Source organism: Quercus robur, chromosome 11 (assembly GCF_932294415.1).
Source record: "Quercus robur chromosome 11, dhQueRobu3.1, whole genome shotgun sequence".
Taxonomy (NCBI): Eukaryota; Viridiplantae; Streptophyta; class Magnoliopsida; order Fagales; family Fagaceae; genus Quercus; species Quercus robur.
Window position 1 is genome coordinate 25,549,605 of NC_065544.1, and position 23,806 is coordinate 25,573,410.

Here is a 23,806-nt window from a genome sequence, read left to right on the forward strand (position 1 = left end):
AATATATATATTTAAAGAATACATAGAACGAGAGGAGACTTTACAAAGATGATGTAGCATTAACAAAACATATTAAATTAACAAGACCAGAGTATTCCATATCCTTAAGGCTTAAATGTCATTACCAAATACCAAATTGTTTCCAAAATGACCAATTCTTATACTTTTTTTTTTTTTTTAAATTTTAATAATGATCAATTCCTTATACAGTCATGTATTGTAGGTCACTGCATTTTAAGAATTACTTTCAGGAGTATGTTTATGATACCCATTCATTACATTCAATCACTACCCATTTCATACCCAAAATAATGATGAATAAAGTCAAAAAAACTTGTAAGATCATGATAAAAATAAAAGCCTAGAAATGATGAATAAAATTTTCATAACAAAATGGGCAAATAAATACTCAAAAAATTAACACTAACAAAACAAACTTCTATAACTCACAATATTGGTAAATTAACTAAGTTATGTCAACTATGTACAAAATAATTAGTCAAACTCTTTAACCCACACCCATATACAACTAATACCCAACTACAATGACAATCAAATTATGCAAACCCTTACCTGAGATATCAATTTGTTGAGAGGGAAGAGTAGTGAGAGAGGCAGTGTGATGAGTGAGAGTGAAAGGCAATGTGGTGTAGGAGTTATGGGTGAGTGAGAGTTAGTGAGGGTAAGAGTTAGTGAGGCTGAGAGACTTAGTGAGGATGCTCTGTTTTTGGGTGAGAAGGTTGTAGAGTGTTAGCACTTGTGTTATACGGGCTGAGTGTTAAGAGTGTTATGTTTTTATAATTTGCCCTAGTGGAACTCGAGTCTATAAGACTCGAGTTACTTGTATTTTTAACCAAATTTATTTTGTGCACGTGAAGTGCTCTATTTTTATTTTGTGGATCTCGAGTCTTTAAGACTTGAGATCCTTGAAATATATAACAAACTTTATTTTGTTCATCTCGTGTCTGAGACTTTTATTTTATTTTATGGATCTCGAGTCTTTAAGACTCGAGATCCAGGTGGCAATTTTGTCCACCTCAGCCAGTAGAAAATAATGGAAAGCGAGTCTTGTATGCTCGAGTTTTAAAGTGGATCTCGATTTTCTAAAACTCGAGATGCTATTTTCCTTTATTCTTTCAAACGTTGCCTAACTTACTACATAGAAAGGTTGAACTGTGTTAGTCTGCCCATTCCCTCTTCACCTTTACTCCCCTTTCTTTTTGTCTTGCCTAGTGGTCCCTCCTTTCTTTTCTGTGTTTTTTTTTTTTGAAGAGGCTTTCAGCGGGACTGTGGCTGTTTCGGACTAGTAGAGAGCTGCAAGAAAATGATTTTCATTTTTATGTTTTAGAGGAGAAATGAAATATGAGAAACAAGTGATGGATTGATATTTGAAATTGAAGCGAGTCCTGAACATTTTTGAAAATAGCATCTCCAACACATTAGGTAAATTTTTGTACTATTTGGAAAATGATGACTTTTATCTTTTAACTATCCATTTTTTCAAATATACTTTCCAATAGATTCTCTATCTCATTTAAATATTATTTTTTCATTTATTATTTATTCTTTTTTAAATAACTACACATTTTCCAACATTTTTTTTATTCAATACCTAATTATTATAATAGGAAAAAAACATTTGAAGAATGAATAGTAGTTCATCAGACTTGATGAGCTACTGTTCATGAGCCAAAAAAAATTTTAGGTATAGAGAGTCCATTGGAGGCATATTTTGTGGGTTTACTCTCTATAGTAGAGAAGATTTTGTGTTTAGCTCTCCTATTGGAGATGCTCTAATGCCCAATGTTAATGGAAGGCCAGCACACTAATGTCATTTAGCTATGGTTGCTGAGCTAGATAATTTAAATGATGTCAGCATTTTTATTTGACTTGTGTTGTTCTTATTGGTTAGGACTTGAGCTTCCCTTTGTTTCTTTCACCTTTACTCCCCTTTCTTTTTGTCTCGCCTAGTGGTCCCTCCTTTTTTCTTTTCTGTGTTTTTTCTTTGCATGCAATACCTATGTTTGTCTCACATGGATGACGTTTTCAACCCTAAGGAATATGGGTGGACCGAGAGTAGCGACTCAGATATCAACTCAAACCCTTTTGCTAATGATAGTGAGTCAGATTCTTGGACCAGTGTGGATTTTGAAGTGCCTTTCGCTAGGCACGGACCCATCATCGAAGTTGACCCTACTGATCTGTCCACTCAAAGGGATTTTTGGGTAATTGTGCTATTGGCTTCATTATGTGCTATAGGAAGTTTTCAGTCAAAATTGGCAATTAACCCCAATTGTCCAACTATATAATTACTAGGAACTATTTCAGAACTATATTTTTTACTCACATCTCGAGTTTAAAAGACTCGATTTAGGGCTTATAAATCGAGCATTAAAGACTCGGTTTTTATGTTTTGAGTTGGCATTTCTATGTTCTGAGTTAGCATTTTTCCACGTGGCATCCACCTGGAACTCGAGTATTTGAGACTTGAGTTATATCTCGACCCTTTTAGCATCGATTTGTATGTGATGTGGTTGATCCACGTGGAAGCCACCTGGAAATCGAGTCTCTAATACTTGATTTCATATGGGGCTTTTTCAAAATTAAACCAAGTCTCTTGTGCCTCTCCACTCTCATGCCTCTCTCACTCACCCTCTCACTCTCACACATTCCCTCCCCACTGTCATGTCTCTCTCACTCACCCTCTCCACTCTCACTCATCACTCGCCCTCTCACTCTCACTCTCACACAGACCCTCTCCACTATCACGCCTCTCTCACTCACCCTTTCCACTCTCAAGCACCCTCTCCACTCTCACTCAGTCTCCATTCACGCACCTCCACTCTCACAACCTTCTCCAGTTCTCTCAGGTGTGATTTTCTTCTCCTAAACCCACTTTTGAAGTACATTTTTGGTCATTTTTCTTATTGTGTGGTTTTTTAATGTGGGATTTTTTCAGTTCTCTCAGGTGTGATTTCTTCTCTTTACATGTTTGGTTGTTTGTTTGTTTGTTTTTTCTTTAGGTTGGGTTTTACAGAATCATAGCATTTGGGATTCTATGTTTTGTTTTGTTTTACTTAGATTTCTATTGTTGGTAAAGAATGTAGGAGAATGTCTAATTATTGATTGATATTGCTATTGGGTCCCTCTCTTTTACTCTTTTTTTTTCCCTTGTGTTTTTGTTCCTTATTATTTGGATTTCTCACATTCTTGGTTTTGGCAAGAGGATCAATTTCATAATTTTAGTATTTTTTCTTTATTTCATAAATATTTGATTGATACTGATTGGTCACCATATACAGTGTCAGTTGTATCCTTCTTGGTTTCATAAAGGGCTTTTGAATAAGATTGATTACTTGGTGGGCTTTTGGGTGTTAGATTGCTTTTGTTTTTGTGGTGTTAATATGGTGAACAAAATGAAATCTTGTAGCTCAGTAGCATCACTTCTGAATTACAATCCTTTTTCTAATAATGTTAAGAGTGACATACTCTAATTATCATACTCTAATTATGATAATTAGATCTGGGTTTGTGTTTTTGTTGTTCTTGTTCCAGACACATATAGATCTCAATTCTGTGATTTTTGGTTTTTAATTCTGTTTTTAATTTTTTTAATTTAAATGCTGACATGGCATTTTTTAATGCCAAAATAAAATTTTTTATTATTATTTTAATAGTTCCGTTTGCCACGTAGGACTTTGCCGTTAAGGTATTGACGGAAATGACTAAAATGGAAGGCGTTTTCCTAAATAGGGAGTAAAAGCGGTGAAAATAAAAGATAGAGACCAAATTGAGAATTGCATGAAAATGTAGGGACGAAAATGTGGTTTTCACCTTTAAACAACAGTTTTCAATTTTTTTGGAAATACATGTAGGTAAAAAAATGTGTGAAAATACATATAATGTTATTTAAAAACAAAAAATGTAGGCCTAGTTTGGGCCCATTAGAATAAGAGAGAAACCAGACTGAAGTCTTTTTAACTTCCCCACTGTACTACACTACACAATAGACTAAAGTTTGAATTTGGTTGACTAGGAACCTGTTTTCCATTTGACCCATATTTTCCGAGGATATTTGTAGAGTAGCTATGTAAGGGTCTATAATGTAGTAAGTTAATACGCGTTTGAAATGTATAAGTAAACTAGCATCTCGAGTTTTAGAAATTTGAGATCTATATTAAAACTTGAGTCTCAGAGACTCACTTTTGGTACTTGCTCGAGTCTTTAAGACTCAAGTTCTAAAAAGCAAAACCGAGTCTCTGAGACTCGATTTTGGTACTTGAAGAACACCAAAACCGAAGAATAGACCTAAAGAACAGAGGAAGAATAGACCCGAAGAAGAACCAACGATTTGAGGATAAAGAACCAACGATCTGACGACGAAGAACAAAGGAACAATCTGACGACGAAGAACAGAGGAATGATCTGACGACGAAGAATAGCAACAAAGAACAGAGGAAGAACAGATTTGAGTGGGTGATTGGATGATTTGAGTCTGATCTGCAAGAAGAACTTAGAAGATCGTGAGGAAGAAGAAGTCTAAGCTACCCACTTGCTTCAATTTCGTTTCCGTGTTCGTCGTTGTCATCATCCCAACAAGTTATTGCCTTTTGTCAGTGGAGGTAGCGACGGTGGAGCTAGGATCGGACGTGGCGGCGGTAATGGAGGCTGGAGTTGGTGGGTGTTATTGCTTGTGTTCTTGGAGATACACTGAAAGAAGAAGACAAAGGCTGATCTGAAAAAAAATGGTGGAACTCGAGTTTATAAAACTCAAGTTCTACGTGGAATGTTTACAACCTGACAATTTGAACTCAAGTTTTTAAAACTCGAGATGCTAGTTTTTCAGTTTGTTTTACAACTTGACAACGAACGATATTCTTAGAAAATTAACGCTAAATGGAAAAAATTTTCCATATTTTCCACTAAACTTTCAAAAGAATTAACACACACACTAGCAAATAAAATAATCATTTAATTGAACTCGAGTTTTTAAAACTTGAGATGCTAGTTTTTCAGTTTGTTTTACAACCTAACAACTAACGATATTTTTAGAAAATTAACGCTAAATGGAAAAAAATTTCCATATTTTCTACTAAACTTTCAAAAGAATTAGCACACACACTAGCAAATAACATTTTCACAACAAATCTCCCCTGTGGAGCTCTCTCTCTCGTGTATACGAGTTTTCTCCCTCCCGTGACTTAGGTCTAGGGCATCTTGGTTTTTTTCAGTAGTGAGTTGTGTGAGCGATATTATTTTCCCATGGCTGATGATGTCGTGCATGGCATGGAGAACATGAAGTTGACTACGGAAGAGGAGGAGGTGATTTCCATCTCTGACGAAGGACGCTTGGAAGCCATTGAGGACTGCACTCTCAGTTTGATGGGTAAGTTTTTGACATGCAAATCTTTTAACAAGCAAGCCGCAAAGAATACTATGAGAAGGGCTTGGGGTTTAGAGGACAGACTACGTATCACAGAGGTAGGGCCAAATCTGTTTCAGTTTAAATTCACATCTGAATTTGATCTGAATAGAGTTTTCAAAGGCGGCCCGTGGACTTTTGATAACCAATTACTTTTGCCTAAGCGGTGGAGGAGAGGCATGACTGTTGAGAATATAAGCATGGAGACGGCATCCCTTTGGATTCAAATATGGGGGGTGCCGCTAGACATGTTTACATCACATGTTGCTAAGGAGGTGGGGAGTAGACTTGGGGCTGTTGAGGAGGTTGAACAGAGAAGAGGTCAGGACGAGTTGCACTACTTCATGAGGGTTAGAGTGGCATTACCTATCTCGAAGCCTATTCGCAGAGGAAGCTTTATTGCAGGATCTGATGGAGAAAAACACTCGGTGAAGTTTAAATATGAACGGTTGCCGTTGTTTTGCCATTATTGTGGCATGCTTGGCCATGATGTAAAGAATTGTGCAGAACACTTTGCGGCGACTAAGAATGGAGGCATGGTCGACTATCAATATGGAGAATTTCTTAAAGCTATGGGAGGCCGAGCAAGAAGTGGTCCATTTGAAAGAAAGGCAGGGGGGCTGAATACGGTTTAAAGGGGGTGGTGAAACGTCCGGCGCTGGTCGGTACAGGTCGAAGGGAGATCCGATCAAGTGTGAAGAGGCACTGCAACATAGTAGAGCTGTGGCGGCAGATGAAGGACAGTGCAGAAACCCTAGAAACGATGATGAAGGCCATTCCGGATTTTCAGGAATCACGCCGCACGATCAGGAACGTAATCAAGGCCATGCAGGTTTCATGGTGAGTGGCACTGCTGACGTGCACAATCCAGCAACTGAGCTGAAGGAAGACTTGATACAAAAGGTGGATAACTTCTCTGGTGGGTTGGTGAGCAAAGCACGTGAAAATAAAGTGTTGGGCTTAAGTAGTGTTGAAGTTGGCTTTGGAAAACATTCAGATGGGCCGAATGCTAGTAAGCCCAAGTCATCTTGGACTAGATTCCAAAGGATGGACTTTGGGCTTGGGAGCTTGCAAAAGGTGTTGCTACCGTCCAATGGAAAAAGGCCACTGCCAGTAGACTTTGATGGGAACCAGATTATTAAGGGAGATGAGGGAAGAACTAAGAGGGGGAAATTAGAGAATGAGGAAGCTTCTGTGTTTGAGAGATCGGCAGGGGTGGATGACCACCCTTGCTAGGAGCAATGAGGTTGTTATGCTGGAACTGCCAAGGGCTTGGGAACCCTTGGATAGGTCAAAGCCTTCGCAAACTTGTGAGGGAGTAAGCTCCCACTGTGTGTTTTCTTATGGAAACACGTCTGGATAAGGAAGGATTTGATAATTTGTATGGAGATTTGCAATTTCAGAATAAAATTATAGTTAAACAGCCAAATACAGGAGGTGGGTTGGCTTTACTATGGAAGAAGGAAGTCGAGATGGATCTGATTAATTATTCGCCTAATCGCATTCTGATGAAGGTCACTGAAAAGGATGGGTTTGTCTGGTTTTTCACTGGATTTTATGGCTGGCCTGAGGCTCAGCATAAAGAAAAATCTTGGCAACTGCTGGAACATCTGAGGAGTTTTGTTAATGGTGCATGGCTTTGTGCAGGAGACTTTAATGCAATTCTAAATAGTGCAGAGAAGTTAAGTTTAAGGCCTCCTAATTCAGTAGAGATTGATGCTTTCAGGAATGTGTTAGATTCCTGTACTTTGGAGGATTTGGGATACAGAGGGTATACCTACACGTGGTCTAATAAGAGGCCTGGTGAAGCTAATACCAAATTAAGACTTGATAGGGCTGTGGCAACTATGGAGTGGCGGGCAAAATTTTCGATAACTATAGTTTCTCATCTTCCACCCCATGCATCAGATCATTTGCCAATTCTTGTGCATGTGAAAAGTGTTTAGAGGTTTCAACATAAATTTAAAAAGGGGTTTAAATTTGAAGAAACTTGGTTACTATGGGAGGATTGTGGCGGAGTGGTTAAAGATGCTTGGGAGATGGTGGGAGGGGGGGAGTCGGGTTTAGCTTCAATAAAGGAGAAGATTAAGTTCTGTGGTGAGGAATTGCAAGCTTGGGGATCTTCAAAGTCAGAGCCAAATGAAGTAGCCATTAAAACTCTCCAAAACCGACTGGAGGTATTAAATAGTATTGAAGTGGTGACTGAAGAATCAAAGGCCGAATACTTGAGTGTTGGCAAACAGCTGAATGACTTGCTATTGAAGCAGGAAGTTTACTGGGAACAACGGTCTCGGATCCCGTGGCTTAAACATGGAGATAAAAATACTAAATACTTTCACTCAAAAGCCTCCCAGAGACGAAGGCGGAATTATATTAAGGGGATTTGAAGTGAACAAGGGCTTTGGGTGGAGGAGATGGAGGAGATAGCTACTGTGGCTACTGGTTATTTTGACAATTTGTTTTGTGCAGGTAATTGTGACCAGATGGAGGAATGTCTCAATGCGGTCCCCAGGAAGGTGACACCGGAGATGTATGATACCCTGTCCAGTGAGTTTAGTGCTAAAGAAGTTAAGATAGCGTTGTTCCAAATGAGACCAACAAAGGCACCTGGACTTGATGGTATGAATGCTTTATTTTACCAAAGATTTTGGCATGTTGTGGGTGATACTGTAGTTGATGCTGTGTTGGATTTTCTGAATAATGGTCATATGTTGCCTGATATTAATCATACTTATATTGTGCTGATCCCTAAAGTGAAGAATGACATTTTAGGCCCATAAGTCTGTGTAATGTGATTTACAAAATAATTTCTAAAGTATTAGCCAATAGACTGAAGCAGGTGTTACCTATTATCATATCTCCCACTCAGAGTGCTTTTGTCCCTGGACGTCTTATTACTGATAATGTGTTGCTAGCATATGAAACACTACACACTATGCACTACAGGAAGAAAGGGAAAAAAGGGTACATGGCATTGAAATTGGATGTTAGTAGGCATATGATAGGGTGGAGTGGCCCTTCCTTCAGGGGGTTATGCAGCGGTTGGGTTTTCCTGAAACATGGATAGAAAGGGTAATGAGTTGTGTGACAACGACTGCTTTCTCTGTTTTGGTAAATGGGAGACCATTTGGTAATGTTTTGCCTTCTAGGGGAATCTGTCAGGGTGATCCTCTCTCACTATACTTATTTCTGTTATGCACTGAAGGGTTTACTTCGCTATTGGACATAGCAGAGAATGGAGGGAGTTTGCATGGGGTATCTATCTGTAGAAGTGCACCAAAGATTACTAATCTTCTCTTTGCAGATGATTCATTGATTTTTGGCAGGGCTACACCAGCGGAGATTAATACTATTGTTGAGATCCTTCAAGTTTATGCTAAAGCCTCTGGTCAATGCATAAACTTGGAAAAGTCTTCAGTGTATTTCAGTAATAACACCACTGTTAGCCAGAAGCAGGAGGCTTTGGGGATTCTGTGAGTGAAGGAAGTGTCTCGGTTCGAATCATATCTGGGTTTGCCTACTCTAGTTGGAAGGGCAAAATACCATACCTTTTCTTTTATTAAAGATAGGGTGTGGAAAAAGCTACAGGGGTGGAAGGGGATGATGTTATCCAGAGCTGGGAAAGTTCTCATCAAGGCAGTTGCCCAGTCTATTCCAATGTCTACAATGAGTGTTTTTTAGCTTCCATGGAAATTATGTGAGGAGTTAGATGGCTTATGTGCTAGATTTTGGTGGGGCCAGGTAGGGAATGAATGGAAAATTCATTGGAAAAGTTGGGATAAACTGACATTGTCAAAGAAGGATGGTGGAATGGGGATTCGGGACCTTAGAGCGTTTAATTTAGCTATGTTGGCCAAGCAAGGGTGGAGACTATTAAATGATACAACTTCTCTAGTCTATCAATGCTTTAAAGCAAGGTACTTTCCTAGAACTTCAGTACTTGAGGCTTCAGAGTCACCGAACTGTTCTTTTGTGTGGAGGAGTTTAGTGGCGGCCTTACCTATTTTAAGATTGGGACATTGTTGGCGAGTGGGTGATGGACTTTCTATTAATGTCTATCGGGATAGGTGGATTCCAGAGTATCCTACTAATAAGCCCTTTTTGTTGGTGAGGGATGATGAAGAGGATGTATGGGTGTTAAGGTTGATTAACCAAGACCTCCATGTGTGGCGAAGAGATTTTATTATGGCTCATTTCAATCGGGAAGAGGGGGAAGCTATTTGTAATATACCTTTAAGTCGAAGGTAAGTATCTGACTCTATTTTTTGGAAGCATAATAAGGATGGTATTTTCACAGTGAAGTCAGCCTACAAGGTTGCCAAAGCTCAACTGAGGAAGGTGGATTGGGCTAAATCATCATCAGGCAGTGGTGGTAGTCGGGTGTGGGCTGCTATATGGAAGCTAAGGATCCCCAATAAGATAAAGGTGTTTAGGTGGAGGGCGAGTCATGATATTCTCCCTACTAGAAGGAACCTCAAGAAGAAACGGATTTTAACGGATGATGTGTGTCCGTTATGTGGCTTATTCCAAGAATCAACTATTCATGTCTTATGGGAATGTACAGTAGCGCAGGATGTTTGGCATGGTAGTGTAAGGGCGTTGCAGAAGTGTGGGACGAGTCAGCTTGATTTTGTTGTTCTATTGGAGTATTTGCTGGACCGGCTGGACAGAACAGAGGTGGAGCTGTGCCTGGTGCAGGCATGGCTGATTTGGAACCAGCGGAACAGAGTAGTGCATGAAGGCAAATTAATGGAACCGGGCTGTTTGAATAGGTGTGCATCTGAATTGCTTGAGGAGTTTCAGCAGGCACAGGTGAGTTTACAGGTGGCTGTGGAGGTAGGAACGTCTCGGCAGGCAGTGCAGAATGATGGAACACGCTGGATACCCCCACCACAAGATGTGTACAAGCTCAACTATGATGCTGCGGTGTTTGAGGACTCTGCTAGCTCTGGGTTCGATGCAGTGATCAGAAATTATACTGGAGAAGTTATGGCGGCGATGACAGTTAAAGGTCCGGCAGTCCAAGGAAGTGATATGGCTGAACTACTCGCATGTCGTAAGGCGCTAGAATTCGCCATTGATGCTGGTTTCACGGTGCTTGTAGTGGAAGGGACAGTGTTAAGGTTACAAGGTGGATTGCTTCAGGTACGGAGAACCGGTCAGCTATTGGCCATGTTGTTGGAGACATCCAGCATCTGGTAGGAGCTTTGGAATGGACGACTGTGAGCTGCACTAAGAGAAATGGTAATAGGGTAGCACATGAGCTTGCTAGGTTTGCCCAAAAGGTTAATGTTGATTTATTTTGGATGGAAGAGGTTCCATCAGTTGCTGTTGAGTATGTAAACATTGATGCTTCCTTGATTTAAATGAAAGTTTGATTTCAGTTTCAAAAAAAAAAAAAAAAAATACCCAGCACTTTTATTCCATTTTCCTTTTGTCTCGGAAGTTGAAAGCCCCCCCCCCCCTCCCATGAGTCGGTCTTCGTCAGGAAAGCGATTCGACGTGTTCAAGTTCGCCGAAGAGGACGAGCAAGTCGAGAAAGCCTCTCAAAGGTTCTTAGGCATGTTTGGAAACCCTAAGAAACCCAAACCCAAGCCTCCTTCTCCTCTCTCCAAGTACACTTTCCTTTAGTGCTGCAAGTCTTCACAACACACAAACACTCTCTCTATCAAGTTTGCTTGTTTCTAATCACACTCTTTGTATTATTGTTGTTATGGTAATAATTGTTGTTAATGTTGAAAAGCTATGTGCATTGAGGAGGGTTATGACTTAAGTACAATTTTGCTGAGTTTTGTGATCATGGTGGGAAATGTGATATAGAGTTTGTGTATATGTGTTGGTTTTGAACTTGTGTTAGACTTTTAGATTCATAGAAATGTGTACATTCCTGATTTTAATTTGTATTCAAAGGAAAACTCTAGAGTGCTTCTGTGTTTCTGTTTTTTTTGATAAGTAACGTAAGAAATTTTATTAGAAAAACCAAGCAAGTACACTGGAAGTGTACTATAGTGGACAAATCAAGAACCCGGATTACAATGATCAATAAGATCGGGGAGAAAAAAACATGAACAAAAAGGAAAAATTAAACTTCAATCAAGGAGGACTAAAGTAAACTATTGGCCCTTAAAATTTGGTATCGTTTTCATTTTGGTCCTTTACATTTTAAAAATGTCATTTCGGCCCCTCATGTTTGATTCCCTTTTCATATTCTGTTAGTGGCATCATATGGGCACCACTTATGTATCATTTTACGGCCAAATTACTAATAGAAATGCATGACAAGGCCAATATGAAAACAAAATCAAACACGGAGGGCCAAATTGTTAATTTTGAAATGTAAAGGATCAAGATGAAAACAAATCCAGATTTTAGGGGGCAAAAGTGTGCTTTAGTTTTTTTTCGAGGGTATATGGTAGTATGGTACTCACTATGATCATAACTGTGTATTTTCAAGTGTTTTAATATCCGTCATTCCTTCTTAAATATAAACAAAAGGCTCAGATTAAAAAACTTGAAATAAACAATTTTGATTGTAGTGGGTTTGATAACTCAGAGGTACTATAGAACAACCTTGCATACACAAGTTGCTGCTTGCCTTCAATAAATTTATTTCAAAACTGGTGGGCATCTTAAGCTCATCCTATTTAATTGGATTTTTGAGTAATGCGGTGGATAGCTCTGAAGGTTATACAGTCACTAGTGTTGAGTTGGCTATGTTGAAACTGAAATCCAAATGGGACCAAATTTAGAATTTGTCCTTTCAGTTTTCTGTGGTTTTAGGCCTTCTGGGTCGGGGGGGACTACATGCACCTAGGGGAATGGTCAAGTGCTTGAAGTGCTTTGGACTCCCATGTTTGCAAAAAAATAAAAATAAAAAGTTGTGTGTTCTCAGGCCTTGTATCATTCTTAAAGTATTTATGCTGTGTTGTGAAATATTTTTGTCTAATTATCTTTCCTATACTTCCTAAATAGTTGCACAAGATACGAAGACTCCATCTAAGGAAATCAACAATGCATCAATTGACATTGATGCTGAAGGTACAGGTCATCAATGCTTTATTTTTGTTATGTAAATGTCAACGTATCTAATTTTCTTTGTGTGAAATATGTTTGTCTAATTTTATTTCCTATACTTCATACTTAGTTTCACGAGATACCAAGACTCCACTGAAGGAAATCAGAAATGCACCAATTGACATTGATGCTGAAGGTATAAGTCATCAATGCCTTTTTTTTGGTTATTTAAATGTCAATGTATCTAATTTCCTTTGTTATATTTTCTCTGAGGCTGTGCTAGAAACCAAGAGTCCGCAAAAGGAATTTGATGTAGCTTCACAAAGATTTAAGACTCTGCGAAAGAAAGTTGGCACTGAATTTAGACATTGATGCTAGTGATACGGATCATCAATGTCCTATGGAATTGTCAGTTGAAGATGGCACTGTAAGAGTGGAGACCCCTGGGTTGGATACCCTTCTGCTGTCTAGTTCTTCAAACTCTGAAGTAAATGCTTATGCCAATTCAGTTATCTTTCTTATCCTGTTATCTTGAGTCTTGAATTCTCTTTTTTGGAGCAAGTTGCTTTCCAACAAGAGACTTAAAATCTTTGAGTATTTTAACTGCCAGAAATTATATAGACAGCACTCTTTTTGAAGTGCAAGAAGTCAGATATAGATCTTGTATATCATCTGTAACTAATCAATTGGAAGTTGTTGCAGAACAAGGAAGTTGGTATGGCTTCAGATTATGAAGACAACATTGGAACTTGTTCGTCAACTTCAGCCTCAAGTCCTGCAATTGATTTTAGCTCTAAACTCCGTACAGTTTCACTAGAAGAACGAGTGTCAGAGTATGGTTCTGGTGGATATGAAATTTTAAGTGTATTCACCACATATTTTTATGATTTAACAATTGATATTGTTATCTGACAGCTCTATGAAGAGACAGTTTTTGAAAAATCATGGGGTTTGGAAAGGATTTTTTTTAATGATTAAAAGTATGTGAGTAGAAATTTTGTGCCACCTCCCCCCCGGGGGGGGGGGGGGGGGGGGGGGAGGGGGAACGTAAAATCTTAGCTTACTGAAGAAGCCAGCACTAAACTAAATGCTAAATGAAAGACCCCTTAAGATCCTTTTTTTTTTTTTTTTTTTTTTTTTTTGGTGGATAGTCAACAGGGTGGTGGTATATCCTTTGTACAAGAGTACATGACAGAAACTTTGTCAACAATTTGGTGTCTACTTTATGTTTGGACTTTGGAGACTTGAAACCATCACATTGCTTCTCTTACCATCCGTGTAGTCCAATAGAATTACATTAGAGGGACAACTCATTATGTAATCTTGAATTTTGTGCTTGGGGTACCAAAATACTTATAATTGTATTACCTCATTCACAGTTCTGGCAGGTGGGGGGCTGTGTATATGGGGTTTGCTCCCTAGGGGTGAGTCCAACAGGTCCTACCTTGGTAAGGTTCCACGTCATCAAAATTTTTTTTATCTTGTTCTTTGCATTACCAATGTGCCATTTCAAACGTGGATAGGAATTTTGTGTGCATAAGAAATTCATTATTTGGAAGTTTAAATTGAGCTGAACTAGCTAGAAATCCTGGCACTTTTACTTGTGTTCACCTGGGAAGCCTTTTTGCGGTTATGACTTTCATTAGATTTTAAATAGATAGTTATTTTTCTAAGAATCTAGTGCAAGCCCTTTCAAAATGACTATCCATATATGATTATTGTAAAATCCGCTTACTGCAGAACCATTCATTTGCTAACATATCCAGTATTGTATCCCAAAGCTTAATCCAACTTTAGAAGCCTCTATGGCCTGTTTAGTCTAGCCTTCTTACCTTCCATAATCAACTGAGAAATGCTCGAGTACTTGGCTGTTTGGAGGGCCTGAAGAAGGCTATTGACTTGGCTCGGGAGGAGTATTTTTTTAATCGGCTAGCGTGGAAAAATGCAAATACTTCTGCGCAAGATCCATATGGATCTAAAAATGGTGTTTCTTTAGGATTGTAGGCTTGTAGCCCCAATTTAATTTTATTCACAGTTCATAATCCTTTCTTTTGTTGGTTTATGAAGCATTTACCACTCCCGCTGCATTTTATACTAGAATCTGTTACTTGCACATCTGAAAATTGTTTCATTTCACTCTTTTTGCAAAGTGCATCTTTTCTCGGTTTCTTTCGAGAGGTTGGATTTTTTATGGGACTTTGAATTTGGTGGATTTGCAGGACAGTGTAAATATGACTGTTCATGTGTTCCGGATTTTCTTATTTATGGGGATATATATTGCACGAAATGTCGGCTCACATTTTCAAACAGCAGCATCAAACTTGAGGGTTCAACTGTAAATGGGCTCAAGGAAATCTTTAGCTTTGAATGGGCTATTGGTGCTATCACTAAAATTGAATCAGAATGGTTTGGAAGGGTGAGTTACATTGAATTTTCCACTTTGTTGCTTCCATATAGTCCAACTTGGTAATTGTTGGGTGTAGGTTGAAACTGCTGTGGTTAACCTTCATCTTAAATCAAGGGGTTCTAAAGGAGCTGGAAATGCAAAAGAAACTTCAGGTTTGTGCTTTTTCGGAAAGTAATTGTGTTGGAACTATTCTGTAATCTGTATGTATCACAATGGATCAAACTACTCAAGTTTTTGAAAGACTTTTAAGAATTTTAATTTGAGATGTCTACAAGACTTTGTTGTTTCTGCTACATTCTTTTGGTTTAGTATTTAATACTAATGGTTCACACATCAACAATTTTTTCCCCCTGATAAGTAAGAATTTTTTTTGGAAATGAGACTGCTTTATGCAAAATGGTATAAAGAAGCCTAAATAATTACAAACAAATACAGAAACTTATATACAAGGAGAACATAGTAATAGAATCATTATTCGTGAGTCCCCAAGCTCGAGACCAATCAAATAAAGTCCCAACAAAATGATCTAGAAGCAGATCCCTTGATCTCTCCAAATGCTCAAACGTTCTCCTATTCCATTCTTGCCAAAGAATCCAGATCAAACAAAGTGGAACCAAATTCCAATTATCCTACAAATTTTTCCCTAACCAATTCCTCCAACCAAAAAAAATACAAAGGCTTTGTTTAGGTTGTTTTAACAATAGGTTTGAAAATTCCTAGTTGTTAAATTTTGTATCTCATAGTTGAAACAATCATGAAATGCTTACGATGGTGGACAGACTGGTATACTCTTTACTAGGGGGTTATCCTAATAAAAGCCTACTAACATGTTTACCTACTTTTTCCTTCTTAAGACTTGTTGGAATGAGGTTCAAAAAGATTCAAGAAATTTCCTTTTGTTAGGATTGTGTACAAAGAGAAAAGATATTGTGGATTTATGAATTTTCTTTAGTCGGGTTGTCCATCTAGAGAATTAATTTTCTTTATTCGGGTTGTGGATTTAGGGATTTTCTACTAATGAGCTTAACTTTGGCCAAGCAAAGTGCTTAGACCATGGGGTTTTGTGATTTAAGTGTGGCTAAGCACACTTTTAACAGTACTGTACAACACCTTCACAATCCAAATCCACAAACAAATCCATATAATCTTTTTTTTTTTTTTTTTTGATAGGTAACGAAACAATTTTATTAATTAAGAAAAAAGTAGCCAACCCGAGTACATTGGGGATGTACTATGGGGGCAAAAATCAAGAACCAAAATTACAATGATCAAGTAAAGTAGAAAGAGAAAAACAAGAAAAATGCGACAAAATCACACTCTAAACAAGGAGATTATGCAAGAAAAAAGACTTGATCTCTAGAAAGGACCTCTCACATCCCTCAAAGCATCTAGCATTCCTTTCCCTTTGTTGAGGGCCATTTGTAGAAGCTCAGGCAGGCAGAAAGAAAGCCCAATAATGAGAGCTACAAAGAATTGACAAAATAGATAGCAAAAAACCCATTAGGCCCAAGCGGCAAGAATGATGGATCACAGGCCCAACAAATAAATAAATGAGTCTTAAAGAGGCAAGTGGGCTCAAAGAAGCTAGGAAAAAAAGAAATAGCATCCCATGGGCAGTGTATGAGGTAGAAAAGTGAGAAAGGGTCACCGCAGGCCCAAGACAATGCAAACTAAGAGAGTAAGGGGTTTTATGGCAGGCCCATGAACCCCAAAGATAAGAATAAGGTTATTGGGTCGGGAAAGCCCAATGAAGTTAGTAAAAAGCCCATGAGAGTGTGGAATTAGCAAACGGGCCGAGGAAGCCCAAAGAAAGCAATCGGGCCGAGGAAGCCCAAAAAAATCAATCGGGTCGAGAATGCCCAAAGGAGAGCCCAAAGGGACATAGGAGCCTATGAGTAAAAGCAAAACAGTGCCCATGACAGGCCACTGAGAAAAGGGATAAATGGCTGGCCCAAAAAGAGGTATAGCAGGATTAAGTTATTACGGCAGGAATAACAGTTCAACGTTGCAGGAAATAAAGAAAATCAAGAATGGGCCAAAGAAATGTAAGGCCCATCATCATACAAAGCCCAGCTCCTGAATGGAGCGGGAAACCAAAGAAAAGCCCACATGAAAGGTCAGAAAACACAGACGGAGAGTCCAGATCACGGCAGATGCATGAGTAGCAGGCAGACTTTTGGACATATCTGAAAAGAAAGCACACGCAAGGCCCAGGCACCACCAGCCTGTACCCAGCCAATATGGGACGTGGTGGGGCCATGGGCCAGAGGTAAGAGGTAAAGGGGGTATGGTTTGGTGGTGGGGAGAGGGGAAAAGATCTATTTTGCGGCTCCTGCCTAAACCCTTTTGGGAGGTACGTCTTGCTAGGATGATAGACCACCCAAAAGAGGCAAGTTTGAAGGGGAATCGTTGGGTGCATGCCTTGAGAGTAGAGAGAGAAAGCATTTATACCGTGGCAGGAAAAAGTGTTACGGTATACAGAGGAACGAAACAAACCTGCCTCTGTCTGGCAAGGGTGGATGTCGCACAGACCTGGTGGTCGGCAAGTACGCCCAGACCAGACAAAGGTGGTTAAGGGGAAAAACAGTAAAACATTGGTCACGACAGACACTATAAAAGGACCCTTGCCGTGCCCTGAAAAGGGAATCGAAAAACAGAGCATTTTTACGTGGTAGGAAAAAAAAACAGAGTAAAAAGAAGAGAAAAAAGATAAGAAAGAAAACAAAGAAGAAAAGAGAGAAAATTAAGGAAGAATGAAAGGTAATACAGTGGGCATGCACCGGTAGATCGTTTTCCCTCTCTCCCTCTTCAAATCTTGCTTTCTTCCAAAACGTGAACAAGGACTCTTTCTTTTTTGGGCAATAACCATTCAGGTCCGAGTCCCTCAAAGCCATTAATCCCCATGGCATGATCTTTTTCCTAGGGAATTATTTGCATTGAAAAGAGGCGTTCTCCCCTCTTTGGCTTTGTTTTGACAGACTAGACTTAAAACTTGATTCATGCCCATTCTAGATTAGTTTATGTTATTTTTTTTCTCCTTTACTTTTCTCTGTGCAATGACATTATCATAATTGTAATCGTGCTTTATAAGTAGGGATTACATAGCCATTTATTTAAATAGTCAGATACTTTTTTTTTGTCATTATTATTATATCTGCCTGCCGTAACTCGTCTGCAACAGTTCTGCTTGCCGTAAGTTTACTCCTAGCAGACAAGGCATAAGTTTGTGCACAAACCGGCTCAAGTTGAGTTACAATTGGATTGGCCCCAACTCCCTTACTCAGAAATATTCGGGCTCATTACTGCAGGAGGCAGCCCAGCCCAAAACACCATACACAAAAAAGGCCCCTACACCCTCCAAATACACCACATCAAGCAATGCGGCACCATTCTCCAAAAATCTATATTGCGATGTTGCTTGAATTTACCTTGCCAACACTCAAACAACTCAAACACCAATAATGACATAACCCAATGAATTCCAAACAAACAGAACACCAAGGACCATAGCTCAAAAGCTATGGGGCAATGAAGCAAAAGATGATCCACCGACTCCCCACACCTCTTACACAACAAATCCATATAGTCGAGGGTATTATAATCTTTCCCACTTAAATCCTAGCCATTCTTGTTTAGTCACGCATTGTGTTGTATTGCTTTCGAGCCACACAACATCTACCAAGTTGGCTTTGATACCATTTATCATGATATTGAGGAAGTGTTAGCAACATATACATCATTCAAATGCAGAGTCACAATTTAGGTTTTTCTAATTTCTTATATAGCTTAAATTGACATGTTAAATACTCGACATGGGACTTAGCACTTGCACTACACTTTAAGCACAATCCAAATCCACATACAAATTCAAACAATGTGGGGGAATTACAATGAATGGTTGAACATTACCAAAAATTTTGATACCTAATCTTCCATATTATGTAGGTTCAAAATTGTTTGTCCAACTTCCGAGAGGGAATTTTAAGTCTAAAGGAAATTCTTTCACAACTTTTCGATTTGAGTAGCAATACCAAAAGGCATGGGAAAATGAGAAAGGAAAAAAGTTTATAAACTGGTTTCTCCTTTGGACGGGTAAATCTTCTTCCAACCTACCAATCTCATTTCCATTTTTCTAGTCCATTTTCCCAAACTTCTCTTCATTTGAAAGTAGAACTTTATGGAAAACCCAAATATATCGTGGGTAATTTGACACCTTGCAACCAAGAATGTTTGCTATATCTTCAAAACCCAGCATATCACCAATATGCATTAATTCATACTTTCCTAAATCATTTTCAAACCTGCTATAACTTCAAATTAGAGAACAACACATTACAAATAATGTAGTTTGATTTGGATTAGTCGTGCAAAAAATTAAAGTATCATCTACAATTAGAAGATGAGAGATCATCAACAAATTATTTTTAATGCTTCTCACCGTATATCCAAATAGATGGGATCATTAGCCCCTAACAATGTTCTACTCAAAATCTCCATTACCATAACAAATAGAAGTGGGGACAATTCATCTTCTTGTCTAAGTTGCCATCACCCATGGGAACTATTAAAAAATCCATCAAACTGCCATTAACCAAAATTGAAAGTCAAAAAATTGATGTACTTTAATAACCCATTTTCTCTTGTTTGCGAATTCCACATTGCTCAATATATAGAAGAAAATTCTAATTTACATAATCATAAGCTATCTCTAAATCCAATTTGCACAGACAATTGTCCCAAAACTCTAGATTTTAATATTTGGTATAGATATTTGTTAGCAATAAGTATGGAGTCTAAATTTGTACTTGAAAAAAAAGTCTAATATTTGTCTCCATTTGGTAAATGCATTTTAGGATTACTTTTGATGCTTTGCTACTTGCTACATCACTTCATGAAAGGATCAATTATTGGTGTTTAATTTTGATTTTATATATTTTTAAGTAATATATGACATCAATAAGGGAACGCAATATTAATATGCAAGATATCCCAAAGAATTATAACAATCGAGTTATAAAAAAAATTTAGAGGGACTCAAAGAAATCTACAATAGAATGGCTTTCACTAGGACCCAAGACACGAGACCATTCGAATAATGATCTAATGAAATATGAGGACGAAATGGGTAATTACCAATAAAAAACAAACTATATAGTTAGTAGGGCCTGTTTATAAACTATATCAATTTTTAACAACTCGAGCCTCAAAGGCTCGATTTTGGGCCTCTAAATCGAGCCTTTGAGGCTCGGTTTCTGCGACCTGATATGGCCAAATTCCACGTGGCATGCCCACGTAAAACTCGAGTTTTTAAAACTCGAGTTCCACGTGGACACGCCACCTGGAATTTGGCCAAGTAGATCTCGAGCCTCAGAGACTCGGTTTACTTAAAGTGAAACCAAGCCTCAGAAACTCGATTTCAGCTGTGGTTTTTAATGTTCCACGTGGAAGACAAGGAAACCGAGTGTCTGATACTCGATTTCAAATAAGGTATTTTCAAAAATAACGCCTCACTCACCTCACACAAATCACTCTCCACTCTCACTCACCCTCACCCTCTCTCTCACACAGAGCAGACGCACACTCTCACGCTCTCACTCACTGTCTCACCCTCTCACACACTGATCCAAGTCACTCACTTTCTCCACTCACGCTCTCACTCACCTGCTTCTCCATCTCATTGTTCTCTCAGTCAATCTCACTCTCAGTCTCAGTCAGCCTTCGCCAAAAGCTTTGATCAAGCCACAGCAAGCTTTGATCAAGCCACAACAAGCTTTGAGTCTACGCGGTCTCTCAAAACTAAAGAAAAAGGTGAGTTGCTTTGTACCCACCGTTCACTGTTTGGTTGCCGAGAAACATGCATGAAAAATTAAAGAAACTTTGGTTTCACGAAGTTGTTTTCTATTTTGGTTTTTGTATTGAATTTGTAATAAAACTGTTAAACCTGCTAAAAAAGAGCGAAACTTTATTGTGTTTTGAGATTGAATTGGTTTGTGGGTTTGATTTTTTTTGTTTTGTTTTGTTTTGTTTTGTGCTTTGTTCTGTTTGTGGGTTGAACTATTGATATGAGGGAAATTTCATACTCAAATCTTGAACTATGCATTGTTTTGCAGTGATGATGTTAGGATTTGTTAACTGGGTCTCTGTTAAATTAAATTGTTGATGTTAGGGTTTGTTAAAGTTGATGATTTAGTGTTTAATTCGATCCATGTTACTGAAAGTTTGATGACTTTCTTCTTGCTAAATTTGATAATGTCTTAAACCCCTTTTTATTTTTCTAATTTTGTGAATTCTGCATCTGTGCTCCTTTAAATTTTATTTACATTTAAATATTTCAATTGGGTTGTCATTTTAAATTTTTTTCGCATTTAGTAATTTTAAATTTTCCATATGTTCAATGACATCCAAGAACAAAATCCACATAAAAGAGTCTAATCATGCTATAACTACAAACAATATATAATCAGTAACATAAAAATCATGAACAGCACATATGAGTTCAAATATAATTCAGTAGCCTAGTAACTTCCCAAACTCAAGTTATTTATCAACCAAAAAAAAAAAAAAAAATCAACAAATCAAGTTGTCAAGTTGACCATATGCCTGCAAATATTCTGTTAAGTGCACCACCCTTCCTGTTGTGGCTCCCTATGCAGCAAGTCTATAACAAAAAATCAAATTTTAAAATTAAAATCAAAATTAAAAAGAGAGAGAGAGAGAGAGAGAGAGAGAGAGAGAGAGAGAGGAAGAAAGAACAATCAGAAAGCTATTTGATTTGAATAGCATGTTGATAGAATGGGCCAAACCATCCATTTTAAACCAATACAATCAGCTTCTCTGCACAAAATTCCAAACGACCATCTCAAAACCATCGTTAGCAACTATACCAACTAATTTATGTTCAAAATGTAGATTGTCAAATCATAATTATTTAGATATCACTAAAACTAACATCATACATTATTAGAAATTTCAAACAAAAACAGGAATTGAGATGCTTAAAACAGAGAACAAACCCAACTGTCCCTCCAATGAAGAATTTTTCAACCCTACATAAAACAATTTGATCTAGATGAAGTGTTGACATATGTCAATAGAATTGGATATCGAATACATACTACACATTAATGGGTTACCATTTCCCATCTGGTGGATGGACATTGGACAATAGGATTGCAACTGCTACCAAAGTCAGCAAGCATATTAGCATAAACTAATAAAGCTACATGAGTACGCCTTTATTCAATGATCCTCTAGTAGAATAAACTATTGTATGTACACTTACCTACACCTGTACATACACACATATGTAGAGAAACATAGGATTTTAACTTAATCGAGAAGGTAGATTGAGGATTGACAGCTGTGTTAAGCCTTGTACTGGTCAGTAAGGTGAGTTACCTCCAATCTCCATGCTTCAATCATTCATGTAGTAGCATTCGATACCCTCCCCTCTAAATGGGAATCCGTCAATCCCTTCAGGATTTTCAAGGGGTCCACCGAAGTATACATTTATATCAATATTCTTCAAAGATTGTGAACCTATTAGAGAGCCAAGTAAATTTATGTTAGTGACATATTTGATCTCTTTCATTTAACATCAATTACAAAACCTTTTCTATCTACTCAAAGTACAAAAATCACAACTTCTAAAAGTGTAACAATTGCATATACTCACCCCACATCACATACAAACACACTCAATCATTATAATTTCGTACTCAAACAAATAAAAAAACTAAAGACAAAGCTCACCCCCATTACAAAATTTAAACTCAGCTCTAACAAAAATATAAATATAAATATCAAACCAAACAACAAAAGTCATGAGGATGTGCAAATGAATGAGTGCAATTATGTAACAACATCATTCAAGTAATTTTAAATTAATGGAGAAAGGAAGCAGATAACTTCAAAATCTAAAGCAATAATGATAAAGCCTAATTATGCAGCACAAGATTTGGTAACTAAGGTAAAACACTAAATCTTGAAAGGAAAAACAACTCTAGGGATTTAACTACTAAAGGTTTAAGGCTTAAGGTGTTGTCAAGAATTCTAATAACTTGTTTTTTTGGATCACAGCACATAGATGAGTTTTTTTTATTTTTTTTCCCAAGTTTTTTATTTTATTTTTTGTTTCTAAATTAAGTAAGAGAAAGGCTTCAAGATCTTCATTTCGTGACTGCCCTCTCTGACCAAAAAGTTGTTGTTATTGTGCCTTGTATAGGTTGTTTACATTTTCTACAAATGAGAATTCACAACCTAAAAATTTGCATAGGAACAAGAACATTTTACTCAAGTGAAAATATTGAAGATATTATAGTTGTGCCAATTTCAAACGGTCGCATTTCACTTATTTAAAATCACCATTGAATCAAATTATATTCGTTTTGAAGTCCTATATGCCTACTTTTCAATGAAATAATTTTCACTGCAAAATTCATTATATATAGATGGAGAAAAATCTATGAACAAAAAATCATCAACTTGTCATATTTTGATAGACTCGGCATCTTTTAACAGCTTTCGAACTATATGCCTAAGTTTTTAAATTTTTAAAAATTTGTCCACAATGGGCGAAGTAGCCAGCCGCCAGGTCCACTTAATATATAACCTAAAGTTATCTCTCTTACTGTTTTATACGCAATTATTCATGCCAAATTCTATAAATTGGATTCACATATCCATTATTGGGTAGAAGAATTTGTGTGCAAGATTGAATAAGAGAGAAAAAGAAGAAAATCTCCCTCCATATTTGGAACCTATGCATGTCTACTCCATATTTCTATGTGGATGGATTATTAGTGGATTCCTGTATCTTTCTCTAATATATATATATAAATATATTTATATTTAGCCTATTTATACAACTATATAATTAAATATTTAAATATTTATATAAATATATTTATATAAGTATTTATATATATAGTTGTATAAATATATAAATATAAATATAAATATAA

General features: G+C 37.6%; 1 long non-coding RNA gene and 1 pseudogene across 1 annotated transcript; both read left to right on the top strand.

The window, feature by feature from the left end:
• The first annotated feature begins 12,394 nt into the window (after positions 1–12,394).
• Positions 12,395–13,432, top strand: LOC126706643 (uncharacterized). Its single transcript, XR_007648677.1, has 3 exons — positions 12,395–12,460; positions 12,567–12,632; positions 12,720–13,432. It is a non-coding gene; the product is annotated as an uncharacterized LOC126706643 (long non-coding RNA).
• A 946-nt stretch (positions 13,433–14,378) lies between these two features.
• The window catches only part of LOC126704874 (probable ubiquitin-like-specific protease 2A), a 29,675-nt pseudogene continuing 20,247 nt past the window's right edge, over positions 14,379–23,806 (top strand).